A 15,999-nucleotide genomic window follows, 5' to 3' on the forward strand; every position below is an offset into this window, starting at 1 on the left:
CACCCCAAATGACATTGCAGGGTGCTGGACATGTCTTTTAACAAGTGTTTAATTTTTTATAACTATAAAATGAGTTGAAGGTATCATGACTTTCCTCCTAGGTCCACAGGCATGTTTCTGTGTCTATTCAGTAGGCGTAAATCACCTGACGGCCTCCTTTATAAAGACAGAGTATTTTTATACAGGAAGTTGTGACAATGCTTTGGCTCCGAGTCCACCTTCAAATGACAGGTTTCATAAGAATAATGTCATTTCTTACTGCCTTCGTTGACAGTTCTAACTTGTGAGGACACCAAATGTATTTATATCCCCTTTATAGATTGTCTACCCCTGTTATTTCAGACTTTTTAATTTCATATCTTTATCTTTCCAAAAATAAGGATGTGAAAATCTTACATTGCAGGACGCTTCTGGTCAGTGACACAGCAAGGTAGTAAAATAAAATTCCGGCTTACCAGACTTAACTGCTCAGTGCTCGGTGTCAGCCAATTTCTTGAAAACTGCAAAGAAAATGGAGGTGAATTATGTTTGTACTGCTGACTCAGACTCGGAGTGGCCCACAGGCGAATGGGTGAATCCCCCAGGCACACAGAATGAATTTTACTGGTGGTCTCTTGGCACCCCGGTCTCTCACGGCTGACTTGTGCTGCATTTTTTACCTGCCAAGGTCTTAGTATATACTGTACCATTAAGGCAATATCAGCTTGGTTTGTTTTCAAATAATGATGACCCATCCATAGTAGTATAGGTCATCACTTTCCTATAGCCAGAGATTCAACCCCTGGAACCCCTATAATTAACTTTTTGATGTGCCAGTAGTACTCATGTAAGTGTCACAGGCCAGTGAAGACATGTTCATCAGTCACATAGGTCTGCTGCAGCTCAGTCCTATTCAATGAATGGGTCTAAGCAGCAATGCTAAGCACAGCCATTATACAATGTATGGCGAATGTTCTCGGTAAGCACTGCAACATCTCCAAATAGCCGATCAGTGGGGGTTGCTGAGTGTCCGACCCACCAATGTCATATTGATGAGATTTCCTAAGGTTAGGTCATCAAATTCTCAATCTTGGGAAGCCCCTTTAAATAGGACCTTTCATGTGGTTTTATATACCGCTAGAAAGCCGACCATGCTCTGAATTTCAATGCACTGTTGGATTTCCCGTACTGTGCCCTCGGACTGGAGATATCGGTGCCATTAGTTTCAGCACTTATCTCTGCCCACTGTCAGAAGGGGCGGTCTAGCTGGTCTGTGAGGAACGCCTCTTCTGGCTGTACTCGTCCATAGACTTCTATTGGGGGGTGTTCCTCATAGCTCAGAGTCATTGCTGGGCGGTTAGGAACGCCACCTCTGGCAGTACAGGGCTATGGACGACTACCATCAGGGAGGGCGTTCCTCACAGCCCAGCTAAGCCGTAAGGAACGCCCTCCTGACGGAGGGCAGAAATCGGGTGTTCGCTTAACTTTGAAGGGTTCTACAAAGTAACGAAGGGTCTAAAAACATTGTAAAATTTTCACTTTTTATTTTATTTCTGATCAGTAGGACCCACAAAGTTCCCCAGAAGTCAGAGCTACTTTGGGGTCCTGCACCCTCTTTAGTTGTAACAAACACAGTGTTGCTATTGTCTATGGACTGTCTATTAGAATTCATGGCTAAAAATGAAGAGAACCTTTCACCACCATCACCAACCCCCAGTATTTTGCATTCTGCAATAGGTTCAGTTCCCCTGATTCCAGCACAGTTGGATTGTTTCCTATAGCCCCACCATTCCTGAGCAATTCTAAATAAGTTCTCTATTGTCAGGTGGGCGGTCCCTGTTTGTTTGCTGTATTCTAGGGCAGCCCTTCTGACAATAGAGAACCTAATTAGCATATTGGGAGCTGAAACTAGCTGCACTGATTGCTCAGAAATGGTGGAGTCTAGAGAGCAATTCCAACTGTGCTGAAATCAATGGAGCATCGCCAAGGATGCAAAGAGGTGGAGGTGATGAGAAGCGCCCTTTAATATATCCGAAATGTATTATATCTCAATAATTTAGCACAACATGCCCAAAGTTTTCAATAATAGTACAAAGCACTACATCCTGCCTTAACCCCTAGTGACCCTGACATTTTCCCCTTTGTTTCTCGTCACCTCTCACAGTCCCTGTAGGAAGGAATTCTCAGTTTTCTGAAATTGAGCGAAAAAATGACTGTTTTCAGTTCGTTGGAATTTCACATGAGCACCATGTAATGCCTCGGGGCTGCTTGGTGAACTCCAGACATCATATATCAGTGTCATACAGGCAGATGACACCAGGACAGATCAGATCAGCTGGATTTCTGACTCAGTCACACGGGCGTGTTTACAGCTTTATATTGTGAAAGGCGACATTATTCTATATTACTGCAGAATCCCTCTTGGCCTCGATTCACATCTGCATTCGGTTCATTGCGTTCGCCTAGCTGCAAGCAGAACTTTTCTCTCCACAGAAACCGCACAGATCCTATTATAGTCTGTGGGGTCCGCAGGTTTTCTTAGGTAATCGCTTTTTTATGTGGATAGGTTTCCATTCAGGGGGTCCCCAAACGGAAACCCGAACGCAGATGTGAACCGAGCCTTATATTTGTGTTCAGATTGACAGACATGCAAAGAACTTTTTTTTTTTTTTCACCTTTTTCAAGGCTTGAACGTCTCCTCATTGAATGAATGGGAGGCGGAAATCTACCTCCCGACCTTGACTTTAAAAAGGAATTCCTAAAGTTGAATTTTTCAGATTATGCAAATTTCTCTGTGTGAATATTCCCTTAGGCTGGTCTTACACGACAGTAAGTTTAGTCCGCAAATGGTCTGCAATTGTGGGTTCTCAATTGCGGACCATTTGCAGACACATTGTATGCAGTGCGGCCTCTTACACCACCGGATAATTTATCCGTGGTGTGCCGTGCCGTGACCAAGGTCCGTACTGAATACTGCAGGTCTGCAAAGGCCGTGAATGCACGGCACGGACTTTGCCATAGACTTCTATGGGCGCGTGCGGCTGGACACGGACATCTGCAGAGTGTGATCAGCAAATTGTGGACAGCAAAAACCACTACGGTCGTGTAAGACCGGCTTTAGTTGTACAAATTTTTCTCAGCCTGACTATACAGGCCGATGTAGGGAGGAACAATTGCTTACAGGATGTTGTACTGCTTAATGAAAAATGATTTTTTTTTTTCATTTTTTTTGGACCTCCTATAGTTCACCAAACAATCTTCAAAATAGCTGCAAAATCCTCCAGTCTTATAGAGCCTTACCTTGCACATTTCTGATTGAAATCCCTGTTCCTTCAGTGGGCTTCAGAATGCATTTTTAGTGTCTGACCTCTGCAGATCTAATCCTAAAGATAGACCGTCAATATCAGAGACCAGAGAACCCCTCTAATAGAACTTGGCCTACCTTTTTTGGCCCAGATTTTTTTCCTACTGTGTGTATTATGGCAATATAATAATGTATCGATAAGATCTGATGTCATTTATGAGTCTGCCTGTAGAATAAAGACCCTAGTTGCAAGTGCATTGGCTCCAGGTGGTGGGCTTGTGTTCTCCTGGAGCTTTTAAGGCCCGTTATTGTGCCAATCTGTTTTTTTTTTTTTTTTTTAAAGGGGGTTGTCCAGGGACTTTAGCTTACTTCCTCCAGGCATTTGTTTACGTTAGAACCTTGGAATTTTGGGCTGGTTCATACTATGGGTCGTGAGATTATAAGCAGCCCCTGTCCCCCAGTTTGTTCCACCGTCTCCATTTTCTGGCTTTACTATAGTCAGACGACCTCCATAGCACAGGTACACTATCTCTGAAAACAACAGAGAAGGGAGTAGGTGCAGGGGCCGGGTGCTTGTTTCGATCATATGACCTGAAGTTGGACTCAACCCAGAACCCCCATGTCCAGCTTTACTAAATGCCCCGGGGGTAGTTAGTTAAGGGTCCATTCGCACGGAGGAATTTGGCGCTGATTCTGGCGCGGAATCCATATCAGAATCAGCACTGAAAAAAAAAGGACTCCCATTGACTTCAATGGGTTCCATTTTCCGCGCGGAACACATTGAAATCAATGGGGGAAAAAAAGCCTTTCATTGATTTCAATGGGTTCCACGCGGAAAACGGTCATTGGGAGACTTTTTTTTTTTTTCAGCACTGATTTGGAAGTGGATTCCATGCCAGAATCAGCGCAAAATTCCTCCGTGTGAAAGGACCCTAAAGTCCCTGGACAGCCCCTTCAAAATACCTTTTCTCTATTGACAAAGCAGGTTGTCATACAGTCATTTTTGGAAAAGTATCTTGAGGATTTTTAGTATTTTTTGCAACTTAACAGAAGCGGACAGCTCACGGACATTCAGTAATGATGATCTGATCTATCTCAGGCAGAAGAATCAAAACAGATCCTTGCTCAGAATAAAATATTTTAGTTCATCATTTCTTCCATTTTGCGTTTTATTTCCCTCTTTGTCCTCGCCCTCCCATATGTCTCTTCCTAATGACTGTAGAAAATAGATCATTGTGCTTCGATTTACATAGAAAATATTTTCCGGATTGTTTAAACATCTGCTCGTTAGAAGTAGAAATGCGCCATTTACAGTAAATCTCCGACATGACAAAGTGTCGAGGCCTCAATACAGTATTAACTAGCGGTATCATGACGCTTACCTGATCTGCATGCTGATGGCCGCCCGGCCTTTCAGCATTGTGGCCTTTTAATTAAAGGTGACAGCAGTTTACGCTGGGCTGTAGGGACCGTCTTTGTGTCGTGGGGAAAGCCTGCCTTTAATCTTCTCGTCCCTCTTGTGTATCGCCCTGTCACAATATTATTCAGCTGTAAACAAATGCTGTAGAGTTTCAATTTTGTATTCACATGGTAATAGAGGGCTTAGCTCTTAAAGGGGAAGCCACCGCTTTTTATGCACTCCAGTAATAAGCTCCCAGAGCCTGCACAGGTTTGATGTTCCAGCAGCCTCTAGGCATCCAGCACTGCTGATCTGTGTTGGGACCAGGTGCTGCAGTCTGAATCTGCTGTAGTGCACGGGGAGGGTGTGCAAGCTGTTCCTATTCAAGTTATAGTCCCCATAGCAGCTTTCACAATATAGCGGTGATTCAGGGTAATGGCAGCACCACTTCGATTACTTAAAGGGGTTGTCCCATCTCCAGGATCCTATCTCTATACTGCTAGTTTATGTAGATTTAAGACTTTTCCTAAATACATTGCTTCAGCAAAACTGCTTTGTTTGGCTACTATCTGAGATTATTCATTTCATTGTTTATACTGTGTCTCCATAACCACGGACCTGGGGATGACCTTATCTCTCCGCCCAGGACAAATGACGTAGCTTCCTGCTCTCAGATAGGGGAGGGAAGCTGAGTGCTCTGGACTCGTGAGTAGCTTGTATTTCTGAGCTGTTTATCTCCCAGTTATCAGTCGGTTAATTGAATTTTCCCGACAAGGGCTGAGACAGGGGTCTGTTACTTCTGTATGTAAGCACAGCACTAAAACGGAGTTTATTGCAAGCTGACTTGGTCCTGTAGCATGTAAATTTGGGATTCTCATCACCTATCAAATCCAGCTCTGCTACATCAGCTTCATATTGTGCATCTTCTAGTGATACTGTGCTAATTTATTTACAACCATCCCTCATTACTGACTGCAAACATGGCAGATAGCAGAGCAAGTGAAACCCCGCCCACCAATGTACTGAGAACACCAGGAAGTGAACAGAGAATACAGCCTGCTAGTTGGTGAACAGGCAAGTTGGCAATACCCCTTTAAGAGCAATCCTGCTTCCACTCTGTCCACTGCTCCAGGTTCCTGCAAAAACATCTAATCTGTGCAGGGTCCAGGTGTCAGATCCCATTTGGGGCTGGAAAACCCTTTTTAATGCCTTTTTCTTGGCAGATTTCTTAAGTATAGGCCCTCATGAGACCTCATATTGGATGGGCTAATCCCAACGTGGTCATCATTGGCGATGGACTATATACGCACACCTCATAAATGTATGATATTCAGCTGGAGCCAAGTTTGGCGTTGACTTTTTCACGTGTTAAATAAACAGTTGCTAATGACTCTTTTTTTTTCCTATTGCTTTCAATGGGTTTTATGTTGTGAGGTATGATGGTGCAGTATATCTGTAGGTGAATGGCCCATTGTTGTTTTGTGGCCGCGGTGTAAACATTTATATGGATTTAGTGTATTGTCTTATCGGATTACTTAATCGCTTCTACAGTCTACACACAACCAGATAATCCAGAATAGTGGTTGGGTTTACCCGTAGGGCAAATGGTGCACTTGCATCGGGTTCTATGGTGGCATGGGTCCCGAGTCCAGGTCATTCCTACTCCAACTAATCTGCATCTTCCACTTCCTGTTTGACCTTTCGACCCCATCTACGCTCCCCATTTCTTGGAAGTGATGTGCAATTTAGTGACATTATACTTGCATCACATCTGTTGCTCCGTGAAGCCTCCAGGAGCAGAAACAGAAGGGAATAGGGAAAGTTTTGGGTCAAATGTTTTGTTGGTATGAAGCTGTGGAGGCAACCAGGAGAGGGGCATGAGGCTTTGGGGCAACCAGGAGAGGGGCATGAGGCTTTGGGGCAACCAGGAGAGGGGCATGAGGCTTTGGGGCAACCAGGAGAGGGGCATGAGGCTATGGGGGCAACCAGGACAGGAACATGAGGCTATGGGGGCAACCAGCAGAGTTACATGAGGCTGTGGGGCCAACTGGGAGAGGGACATGAGACTTTTTTTTTATTTTTATGTAGATTGTGACCCCCCATATAGGGTTCACAATGTACATTTTTCCCTATCAGTATGTCTTTGGAGTACGGGATGAAATTCACGCAAACACGGGGAGAACATACAAACTCCTTGCAGATGTTTTGGCTTGGCAAGATTCGAACCCAGGACTCCAGCGCTGAAAGGCTGCAATGCTAACCACTGAGTCACCTTGTTCACTTTCATGGGAATTAGAGTATCTTTGCCATTTGTCTGACCAAGGTTGTTGGCCATTTATGAAGGAATCAAAATAGGAGCAGGAGTCATGCTGTGGAAAAATAGGAGTCTGAGTCGATGCTTTGGCCTATTAACTCCACAGCCCTGTCCTCCCCTCCATTCTTGTGCTGGGCTAGTCATCCTCTGTCTCTCTTTGCATACTGAGTGGCTGCAACGGTGACATCATATCAACAGAACCACTACAACTAAACACCGCTCTCCGCTGTATACTGAGATTGACTGCAGTGCTCCCATTGTAGTAGCATCAGCGCCACAGCCCCCTGTGTACAAATAGAGGTGGGGGTGGCAGCTGGCCCAGTGTAAATAGTGTAATTCCTCAGTTCCCTGCAGGACACGACCACTTGGTTCCAGGTTCATCCACAGATCACAGGTTAGTGTTATGGCTGGGCGGTAAGGAACGCCCCCTCTAACAATGCAGAGCTATGGACAGTACTGTCAGGAGAGGCGTTCCTCAGGGATAAACAGGACTGTCAGCAACGCCCTTCTGGCAGTGGACAGAGATCGGTAACCGCACCGATATCTCTTCCCCGGGGCACATACCGGGAAAGCTGACATGGCAGAGAATTCAGCACAGTCGACTTTCTAGCGGTATATAAAACCGCATGTGCCCGAGGACATGAAAGGTTTTCTTTAAGTAATTTTTGCTTTTTTTTTCTCTTCAAATTGCGACCAAAACTTGAAGCAAAGCGCCTATAGAAGTTATTGAGGAAGCGAGAAAGCTTTGGTGGGGATGTGTCGCAAGAATGAAAGTTTGTGTAATATTGTTTGATGTAGACAAGATCTTAGATTTGTTTTAACATGCCCTTGCCTGGTTTCTGTAAAATAGTCGAAAGAAACTTCATGCTTCATAGTAAGGATGGTGGAAGCTCATTTGTATAGCTTAATGCAACTTACAAGTCTCACGTAGGAATAGTTTTTTTTGCATAATTCTATCTTAACGTTTACAAGTTGTCTTTAAAGGGATTCTATCATTAAAATAACTTTTTTTTTTTCTCGATCACACATAGGAATAGCCTTAAGAAAGGCTATTCTTCTCCTACCTTTAGATGTCTTCTCCACACCGCCGTTTGGTAGAAATCCCGTTTTTTGTCTGTATGCAAATGAGTTCTCTCGCAGCACTGGGGGCGGTCCCCAATGCTGCGAGAGAAGTCTCCAGCGCCGCCTCCATCTTTTTCAGGAACTCCCTCTCCATGTCTTCTTGTGTAGCTGGGTTCAAACTTCTAGGCCTCGGGCAGAACAGACTGTTCCCACAGGCCACAAGAAAATGGCAGCTTACACCAGCTTACTGTGTAAGCGGCCACTAGAAAATGGCCGCACATTTGCATACAGACGAAAACCGGGATTTCTACCGAATGGCGGCATGGAGAAGACATCTAAAGGTAGGAGATTGAAGAAAAAAATTTGATTTTAATGATAGAATCCCTTTAAGTCGCCCGCCTTTTCAGTGACCACTGTAGACTGACTACATAGTTTATTTGTAGTCTGTTACCATCTTGACATGGGGAGGGACTTTGAGCTCTTGTGGGCCCAGAAATCAGACCCCTACTGATCAGACAACTTATCTCATCCCCCTATAATTACAGATCATGAATCCCTTTAATTGCATTTTGATAACTTTTAGAATGAAGAAACCCGAGATCTTCTCTTGAACTGTTTCATGGGAATTGCAATCTGCCTATGTACTGAAATCTGCATTTATAGGCATGTCCCATTGGTAGCACAAATTGTGTGTGACAAAGTCGGATACAAGACTGTGGAAGAAAATAAATCAAATAATATATTATAATGTATGCAATCTAAACAAGCGTTCTTCTGCCTTAAATGTTTCATACCAGTGAGCGCCGCTGCCAACTTTGTACCCATCACGTACTAATGATATTGGCATAACTGTGACTGATGGGTCTCTGGGGTCCTGCAGCAAGAAGTAAAGGATGTAACCTGCTTGAGAGGAATGCTTCATGAATATCTGTAGCCGGGGTTCTTTCTCAAGCTCTGGTTGAGCACAAGCCGATGGGGATTTTCTGGTGACGGGTTTGACAGCTGATAGGAATTCACTTTCCAGTGGATTTAACTATAGAGCTTCCAAACCATTGCAAAAGGCAATAAAGCTGAGGGATAACTCGAGGGCATATAGTAATAGCAAATCGCATGGACATGTAAGAGACAGAGAGGTTGTTTTGGGCTTCTTCAGGATTAACCCTGGCCTTGACTATCACAACTTTCCACTATACTGAATGGCGTTAACCTTTGCCATTTGCAGATCTCGATTCCCCCAGTCTCACTCAGTGTTTGGCAGTCCTCTTTAGATGACCATGCATATGGAGTTGGCTGTCAATCAACGGTAAGGACCGCCCACTGGACTCCTAAGCAGAGGAGGCCTAGAAAGAGCAGTTTAGGTTGTTCAATGGACTCTCTTCCCACTGAAAACTGTATGTCCATGTGCTCCTCTCTGGGACAGGCCGCTCAGACTGTGTCTAATGTGACAGGTTCCCTTTAATAGGAATAGATTAGACGTCGCTGAATGTCTAGCTCAGCAGATGGCCTGGTTACTGACCACGCTGACTTTAACTTATCATTTTGGGTGATATGTAAGGGTGACTGAATCGAGCAGATGTTGGCAAGCTCTGTAAAGCTTCCTCTGTTTCATTGCAGAGTTTGCCTGGGCTCCTGGAAATACTAGCCGCCTCATTGAGCATGACAGCTGTTGTGGGCCCGCCTGCAATCTATTATGTGTTAGCAGGCTAGGGGGGATTACTAGAACGCCCTTTAGGCTGAGGCCACACGTTGTGAAACTTTTTTTTTTTATTTTTTTTATTTACAATTTATTTAGATCCTCACCCCCCACACACAGAGTAGTGGCCGTTACTTTTTACTCGCCTGCCCATGCTCCAGTCCTGGCTGCCCTCTACTGCCACCTCCAGGGTGCGCTTTTGCCAACGCTGAAGAAGGCCAGGAAGCAGTACGTGGCATCCCGGCGTTGTGACGTCAGTGTAGCGCCACCTAGAGGCGGCAGCGGAGGGTGGTCTGGACAGGTGAGTATAAAGTATTAGCAGCTGCTTCTTGCAATAGCACTATAAGTAGCGGCTCCCAAAATGTCTTGGCTTGTCACCTGTTCGCCATCAGGGGCGTACGCTAAGGATACGTCCTCTGTATCATTTCCACGGACACCCCTTTAGTGAGATTATTGATTGAAGAATTTTCTGTCCCTGTAATTGCTTCTTGATCTGTATTTTTTTGTTTTTTTAGCTGTGAATGCATTTGGTCGCCTCTCCATTGTTTGGGTCTGTCCCAGGACCACTAAAACACGAAGCCTGGTGGACCCTATTGACTATAATGGGCTTCATCTTTTTTAAACCGAAACTAGTGAAGGAAAATGTCCTTTCTGCCAGACTTTCTCCTCTGCCGATTTTTGGCAGACAGTGCGACGTGCAAATGTTGAATGTAGCCTTAATGAGGACCTGCGCCCTCTTGGGCACATATTTAGGAACTCACTGACAGCTAAGAATTAAGGCAATGTCTTTCACTGTCCAGTGTCGGCACAACCGTTTTATATCAATTTTTTTTCACAAATTTCGAGGAAGGATTGCAGACCCCCTCCATTCAGAGTTATGACACTGTGGACTTCCTCTTTCTGTACATTTGTAAAACCATTGGTAGGTCATTCAGATTTACAAAGCACCTGTGAATAAGAACCTGACTGCCAGATCTGCGGGCGGCATGCTATGTATGAACCAGCTTAGCAGCTTCTGGCCCATAACTTTTATGGTAAATGAACCTGCATTATCCTGTAATTAATATTTTCTCCCACCCACTATTTATGATGGACGGCTCTCTTTATAGAATCCTGCAGCAAAGAGACTGGCATCGGCGCCGACCCATCGTCATTGATTGGCAGCCTTCCCTGGCTCTTAGGTCAAGTTCACACACTACAGAGTCATAATATTCTGCTGTAAAATCCTGTGGCAGCTTTGCCATATTAAGCACTTCATCAGAAGCCCTCAATGGATTCCCAGCCTGTTGGAAACCTGTTATTAACACATTCCTAATTTTACTCTGAAGTGGAAGATTGGACCTCCTACTGTAAGTGGCCTTGGCATGGGCAGAGGCCTACAGGGTGCTGTAAACAGTGTAATGGGCACTGGTGAGACCTCCAAGAGTTAAATTCATCGTAACCGCATAAAAGATGATACTTTTCTATCAATTTTAGTGGATGTAAAAGGTCTCCTTTAAGGATACTTAAAGGGATTCTACCATTAAAACCTTTCTTTTTGTGGATAAGACGTCGGAATAGCCTTTAGAAAGGCTCTTACCTTTAGACGTGGTCTCCGCTGCGCCGTTCCTTAGAAATACCGGTATGCAAATGAGTTCTCTTGCAGCAATGGGGGCGGGCCCAGTGCTCAAACAGCAATGGGGACATCCCCACCGCTGCCAGAGAATTGTCTCCAGCGCTGCCTCCTTCTTCGTCCGCAGCGTCATCTTTCATGTCTTCTTCCGGCTCAGGCTCGTAACAGGGCCTTGAGCAGACTGCACAGGCCACGGGAAAATGGCCGCTAACCATACTGTTCAAGCAGCCATTTTCCCGTGGCCTGTACACCTGCGCAGTCTGCTCTGCTCAAGGCCCGACTCCTAGAAGTTACGAGCCTGCGCCGGAAGAAGACATTGAAGATGACGCTGTGGACGAAGAAGGAGGCAGCGCTGGAGACAATTCTTTGACAGCGGTGGGGACGCCCCCATTGCTGTGAGAGAACTCATTTGCATACCGGTAAAAATCGGTATTTCTAAGGAACGGCGCAGCAGAGACCACTTCTAAAGGTAAGAGACGAATAGCCTTTCTAAAGGCTATTCTGACGTCTTATCCACAAAAAAAAAAAAAAAAAGTTTTAATGGTAGAATCCCTTTAATCATAGTTCTGGAAAACCCCTTTACTAATGTGGGCATAATAACGGGGCTTTCTAAAATATATCCGTACCCTGGAAAACCCCTTCAAAATGCAAAAGCTATTGGTTAGCTATGTAGGGGAAAAATAACCAAATTGCCATTCCCTATCACGCTATTGGATTTTTTTTTACCTTTTTTTTTTTAACATGTATTTGGCGGAAACCTCCTACAATCCATACTTAGCTGTATAAACACGGGTTATCTCCCTCCTTCGCCTGCGCTCGCTCCTGAATTAGACGCTAAATCTCTAGGGCACAGGCATGGCGTTTTTCCTGAACATTTTCAGCTGTCCACGATAAACAAGACTTTCACTTCCCGAGTGAGACTCCATCACAAGACATTATGCTCTTTCTATAAAGGGAAATGTGTTCAGGAAAGTGGAGATGCCAAGAATTACAATCTTTAATGTCCAGTGCCAAGGTGACATTCCTCACTGTGTCCTCTCCATTAGCATTCGAAGGCAAATCTACCGTATGTGTCTGATGGAAGGAGCAGTCCAAGTCCTATATTGTCTATTAGTATTAAGCAATTAGTAATGCATTAGGTGTAGGTGGTGAGAAGAGACTAGAGGAGTATATATAATCACGTTTTACAAGACGTCGTAAACCCGTATATTACTGTTTATAATGGCGGAGTGCATTACGTTGAGGTTCTGCTGTGAATTCTGCGCAGCTCTGCTGGTTTATTACTCTGCCTATACGGCTTGTGGAGAGAGATCCTGGTAACATATATATATGTCGGGATTATTATTTCCCAGTATAGTAACAGAGGTTCATCAAAGGTAAAACCACACTGTAAAATGTATGACTAGTCAAATACCGTATATACTGGAGTATAAGCCGACTTTTGCAGCACAGTTTTTATGCTGAAAAAGCCCCCCAAGGCTTATACTCGAGTCAGGGTCCACGGAGCGCAGACACCTGCATAAATTAAATGAAGGGGGAGGTCCTTTAGTGCTACTGCTCTGTGATTGGCTTGTCATGTAGGACCTGGGATGTCATGAAAGGTCCTGTAGCCACTAGAATGTAACATCTGCAGATAAGTCAGTGGCCGGGATTCATTGTGTCTAGAGATGAGCGAGTACTATTTGAAACGGCCGTTTCGAATAGCACGCACCCATAGGAATGAAAGGAAGTGACCGGCACGCAGACTTAACCGCTTAACCCCCAGCGTACCGGCTGTGTCCATTCATTCCTATGGGTGCGTGCTATTCGAAACGGGAGTTTCGAACAGTACTCGCTCATCTCTATTTGTGTCTTATAGAAGATGTCTGTCTATGGAGGAGAGGAAGCTACAGTAAAGTGAGAGTAACACACAGGTACCTGCTGGGGTTACTATTCTTAGTAATGTCAGGCATTTTGGGGTTATTAATTTAGTTTCAGTAACTCCATGTGCCTCACATTAATAGCAGTTAACCCCATCATGTCCCTCATATTAACCCCTGTGTGGCCCATTTAAGGGTTACTAATATGTGAGACACATGGTGGTACTAATAAAGGACCTTAATTATGAAGATACCTAATTACCTCCATAAGTCCCACATATCAGTAGCTCTTATGTAAGGCACACAGGGGGTTAATGTGAGGGACATGAAGGGGTTAACTATGATCCCCATGGAGTTACTAAGCTGCAATGCACATGACCAGACTTTATCTGCAATGATGGATTCACCCCCCCCCCTCGGCTTATACTTGAGTCAATAAGTTTTCCCAGTTTTTTGTTGTAAAATCAGCGGCCTCGGCTTATATTCGGGTCGGCTTATACTCAAGTATATACACTAATTCTCCTATACAATAATCTTCTATTGTCTTACCTGATGCTGGAGCACAACCTGGAGTGGGCATTCAAACCCTATGGGACACAGCAACACAGTCCAGACTCCCCTAAATGTAATGTTTTCCCCATGAAATTACATGCCGCCATCAAAGAGATTCATTTATTTCACTATATGTAAATGAGTACTCTGAGGGCGACTCTATTGTTCCAAACCGCTACATTGTTCTAATAGGCCTGACAATAATCTGCAGATCAATTCTCACGTCTGTGATCAATATTACTTATAGAGTAAATTAGTACGGGACCCCCATGCCCTATATCTTATCCTATAGCTTAGTAAGAGAGGAGATGACCCCACGGCACATTCTTTCAGGGAACATTCCCTTTTCCTTTGTGCATTATCGTGTGTTTTTTGTTTTTTTATGATGAGGAAGGATATGTAGCGTCCGCCTCTGTCATATGATGTCGTCTTATGATAGGCGGGTGCTGGAATAACTGGACATTTCTTAATGCCCCCCAAGCAGTGAGAAGACTTGGCCATTACTCACTGAGCCGGTTTGCAGAGTTCACAGCCCTGACAAGTTATCACCTCTTATTTGCACGCTCTGTAAAAGCGTTTCCTTCCTGCTATCTATAAATGCCAGAAGGACCCTCGTTCAAAGAGCGGTTTCTCAGTTGCTAGGATACCACATTGTTATGGATTTCACCTAATGAATAATAATGAGAAATGCTTAGGATTTGCATAGACAGAAAAACAGCAAAAAAAAAAAAAAACTTGACAAACTGATATATTGGAGATCTGCAGGTTATAAATAGCAGAGCCCGAAATTCTTAATTTGGTTTGCATTATTTCTATTTACTATGTCAGGCCTGTGTGCGATGGACAGTGATGAAGCGAAGGCACTCATGGGGTTAGTGTCTGCAAGAAAAATGGATTGAATGTTGGTATTGGGAGGATACAGATACTGGGATTAAGTCTAATGGGTTTTGTGACTAAGGGAACTGTCACCTTAAAGGGGTTTGTCACCAGAACCCAGCATATCAACCCAACCCTGCAGATAGATTGGTTAGGGTCATCTGAATCAAACCGTGTTTCCCCCCTGTGAATCGCTGCCTCCGTTTCAGAGAAATCGCTTTTTTTTCCCAGTATGCAAATTACACCTTTGAAGCCATGAGAGCGTTGCGATCGCCCCAAACGGGTAAGTGGCAACACCCTCATTCTTTCAAAGAGCTCATTTGCATACGGAATTAAACTGTGCGATCTCTGCAACAGAGGCAACGATTCACACGGCTTGATTCAGACCACCCTAACCTATCTATATGTGGTCCAAGTTGATATGCTGGGTTCTGGTGACCATCCCTTTAAGCAGGCACTACGTTATAGAGCAGGAGGAACTGAACAGATTGATATATAACATTGTAGGAAAGAATTGTGTAACTTATTGATTGGAATGTCTGCGCTTTCTGTACTTAAGAGTCCAGTAGGCGGTCCCGATCCGTGATTGATGGCGATCTGTAGTCACAGAGGGTTAGCTGCCAATCATTGGCTGGACTCTTTAACCTAGAGCAGAAATTTTAACCAATAAGGGACAATTTATGTAAAACCTTTACCCATCAGAATATATAACAATCTGCTGAGCGCCTCCTCTTGGTTCTAACCGGACGCTGATAGACTGGAGAGCATTTTCGTGGTGACGGGTTCTCTGTAAGGCTTTGGGTTGTTTGGTTATGGGTTTATTGCAACCGTCAGCAATCTCAGGAGTAAAGTGTACAAACAATGGTTATGACATCCCCCACCTCCAAGTTGGCATATGCCGCTGGGTGGTTTCCTGTACTTAGTTCTCGGGAAGCTGTAGTCTATTACTTTGATTAAGGGGATTTTCAGATAAACCATCCATTACGAGATAATAGTTTATTTTATGATTTCTTTTTGTAATCCTTTACAGAAATGTAGATTGGTATCTGCGTCTCATGAATATGGCAATAAAGAAAATCCATCTTGATGGAAACAACGAAGTGATAATGGCTTCTCATAAAATATATTAACAGGATGTTTTTAAATAATTTCTCAGTGCCTCAGTGTTGAAGTAAACCTGTCGGGAGATTTCTGCTAGAGGGAGAGAAGCTGAGCGCCGATATAGGTTTTGTATGATTTGGGGAAGGATTTCTTAGTATAATAGAGTAAAACATGGCAGGACTCCTAAAGAATCAGTGAGAGTCCTGATGACCCCGCCCACACACTGTGATTGACAGTCTACTATATAT

At 44.2% G+C, this 15,999-nt stretch overlaps 1 protein-coding gene across 6 annotated transcripts in view; it reads left to right on the plus strand.

Moving 5' to 3' along the window:
• Positions 1 to 15,999, plus strand: part of FNBP1L (formin binding protein 1 like) — a 100,021-nt gene that overhangs the window by 54,104 nt on the left and 29,918 nt on the right. The gene's annotated exons all lie outside the window — the stretch shown is intronic.

This window comes from Leptodactylus fuscus, chromosome 9 (genome assembly GCF_031893055.1).
Source record: "Leptodactylus fuscus isolate aLepFus1 chromosome 9, aLepFus1.hap2, whole genome shotgun sequence".
Lineage (NCBI taxonomy): Eukaryota > Metazoa > Chordata > Amphibia > Anura > Leptodactylidae > Leptodactylus > Leptodactylus fuscus.